Here is a 3,606-nt window from a genome sequence, read left to right on the forward strand (position 1 = left end):
GTGTTCATTATTCCGAGTTTCTACGGGGAAAGAAACTTGATTGTCGCTCCCTTCCCCTGCGTCAACGACCGGACAGACAATAAATAGGAACACTCGACGTCGAAATACTTGAAGGAAAATTAAAGCCAATGTAATTTGGAACTTCTCGTTGTCTCGTGGCGCGAGCGAGCGAAGGACGGAGCTTGCGATACAATTGCCTTTTTGTCAGCAGCGGAGGGCAATTTGTCGACCGTTATGGAGTTTCCGAGACTATTGCATTCCGAAGAAATTAATGTAATATAATATTCGAATGTGTCGAAGCAGCACCGCAGCACGATTTACGCCTCGTAAATTATTACGAATGTGCGAAACAAATATACGGAATAACAATTGTGAATAATGACCGAATAATATATCTGTCAGGCTGTAAGCACAAAGGTTACATTTATGCGGCTAATAATATTACAGAGAGAGAGAGAGAGAGAAAGAGAGAGAGAGAGAGAGAGAGAGAGAGAGAGAGAGAGAGAGAGAGAGAGAGAGAGAAAGAGGGATTAATATTCCATTGAAATTCATTATTTAATCCGGCGTGCATCAAGAAGGGAAAAAGTAAGTCGACGTTTCATCAGCCAAACGGGCATATCATTTCGCCCGTGGCGTTGTAATTTAGCGTTAGCGGTTCAAAGGCTTATTGCCGATCCGCCGTCACGCAGTCGCGACAATAAATTTCCATTTCCGATATGAACGCGAGAGAGCATCTGATCTCAGCGGTGCGAACAAGCGGCGTAACGAGACAACGAGAAAGAGATGATCTTAAGTAAGTAGAGTCGAGGGGGCTAATGATCAGGGCGGACAAAGGGAAATCGATTCGCTTCCGGGAGCGAAGCTAATGTCTCGGAAAAGAAGCCCGTTCCTGCCGAGCTTTCTCTTCTCTTATCTTCTCGATGGTTCGAGGGCTCCGGCGAGCTCCCAATAATCGTGCTAATAAAATTAATTGATGCGGGAGAACAGCGTCGCTGCCATCGCCGCGCGTTCTTTTCGTCGTCAGCGATCCTCTTTAAGAATCTCAATTCGACGTTGCTCGGAACCGCCGATCGTGATGGATATCGAGGAGCGAATTTTTACCGTTTAATCTCGATAATTATCTGGAGCGCGAGCCGTCGGGAATGGATGGAAGGTGAGCGGCGTGAACGATGTTTCCGAAGGGGTTGTCATCCCCCGTTGAACGATGAAGATAGCTGAGCTATTTGCCACTCTCGTCCCATTTTCGACGATCAGCCGCAGTGAAAAATACGCGCAGCGTTTCATCCTGAGTGATTCCTGGGAACGTGACGCTGGCCGGTTAGGTTAGAATATATTTATATACAAGCTATATGTAACACCTTTCGCAGCTCTGTGCAAGTTTCATGTACGTTATGCGGGGTGAGAGCCGATACGGGGGCTGAGTCTTGTCAGCCGTACGAAGTGCTTCTCGAATCTGTGCGCGTGCGGCTTATCAGACGGGAAAAGACGCAAATGGAAACGCGAACCATCGATGTTACACTAAAAAAAAGAGTAATTTCAGAACAAGCGGATTCGTCTAAATTTTAGATTTTGTTTTTATATATCGCCTCAAGAGAATTCCTCCTAAAGATTAAGAGGAAAATATTAGAAACACATTATTCTTAAAGTTACAGGAAATATATGCCATATGTATGATGCAAATCTTATCGATTTTAATATAAATTTTCTCTTATTATTTAATTTAATTATTATTACATTATTTAAGTCTTTTAGACTATTTAATCAAATTATTTAATCTTTTCTTTATGAAGATTATTATTTATTCTTACCGTACTTTATTTTCGCTAGTTATACTAGTGAATTTGAAAAAATTGTTATAATTTACAGCGAAAAGTAATAATATAGATGTACTTCTGGCCCCAGTCCTACAATAAATAGGCTTGAATAAAATAAGATCATCATAACAAATTTCCAATCAGTTTTGTTATGGACTTCATAACTACAAAGATCATCATCATAACTAATTGTATGAAATGTAGCTAAAGGAAAGATATTATTCAACTTCTTGCTGTAGATTATTAACTGTACTTGATCAAATATGGGTAAATTATCTTCGTTTACATGTTACAGCAACACACATACCTTCTTTAAAAACCGTTCTAAATATTCTGACTTATGAAAATATGGTTATTTTTTCAAATTAATTGATATAAAAGAAAATCCTCTTGAAATAAGAGGAAAACAGTTAGAATAATATCTAATAAATTTTAGATGAATGCTTCACTTTAATCGCTATATCGAAAGAGAAATCATTTTTCTGTAAGAGGTTTCGCTCAGAATATGAGATTACGGGAAAAATCACTTTACAAACAGAATATTTTTTTTTGGGTGTATATTTTGAACCAATATTTTGTATCTTCTAGCTTCACGATCGTATCTGCAGCTACTGGCTTGGGGAAAAAAAGAAAGTAAGATGATAATCAATTCTCTCCTGCATTTTAGCCCGTTGTTTTGGATCCGTCGTCGGATTCCGCATTCGAAAATTTTGCCTATTGATTTGAATGTCGTAACTTGAAATCGACAGTCTTAGAAACTTTTTACACGAAAAGACGTTATCTCTTTCTCTCTGTATAAGCGCAACTTTCGTAATATCGTACGAGGAAAATTTCGTTTCATCCAAAGAGAGAGAGAGAGAGAGAGAGAGAGAGAGAGAGAGAGAGAGAGAGAGAGAGAGTGAGAGAGAGGGAGAGAGAGCAATGAGTCAGAATCTCTCGTGAGTTGTTTCTCACGGTTGGCATAAAACTGATGAAATTTCGATGCATTTGAGAAAAACATTAGCCTTTACGCTTATCCAAACTATTACTCGCACACGATAACGGTTACATAATTCAGCGAGTATTATTATTTCGTCGAGTGCGCGGGGCGCGCCGGTCAAAGAATGTTTTTATGAACACGCGTAAAATTAAATGGACTTTACAGTTTATGAGTGCAACACACATGACGCTCGTAAATATCGACTCGTCTTCCTATGAGGAGAGCCATAGGAGTGACGTCGGGCCGAGAACGACTAAACAAAATGACAGAACTCGCTCGTCATAAATCAGCAAAAGCCAGGCCACGAAGTGACTGAAAATTCCAGCTGTAAATCACAAATTACATAAAAAGCAGAGTGGGCTATAATTCGGGAACAACGTTCGTTTCGAATGTTTTATCAAGCCAGGCTACATGGAACTGGATGGAACTGCAACCTAGGCTAAAATTAAGCCTCGGACAGGGAGATTTAGCGCTTTGAAGTTAAACTTTTATTCCACTCGCGCGTTGGTTTCATAATATAAAATATGGTAAAACCTGGCACATATTATGAAAGTTGAAAAAGAGTCAAATGCACTACACTTAAACTTCCCGAAGCAGCTTTCAGTGTTGCACAAGTTGCTTCTTGCGGATAATTTTTTCATTACTGCTTATGCCTCGCTTTGGCTTTTTATCGTCATCGTTTCGGCTCGCAGACATCGGCCACATCGTATTGTAAATATCGACGAGCGGTGATCGCGCTCAATATCAACGACGCGTACATTCGTAAGCGGATTAAATAATATTTTCCGTTATCTGTCATTATGAACCTTCCAC

This window comes from Harpegnathos saltator, unplaced genomic scaffold (genome assembly GCF_003227715.2).
Source record: "Harpegnathos saltator strain DR-91 unplaced genomic scaffold, Hsal_v8.6 scaffold486, whole genome shotgun sequence".
Taxonomy (NCBI): domain Eukaryota; kingdom Metazoa; phylum Arthropoda; class Insecta; order Hymenoptera; family Formicidae; genus Harpegnathos; species Harpegnathos saltator.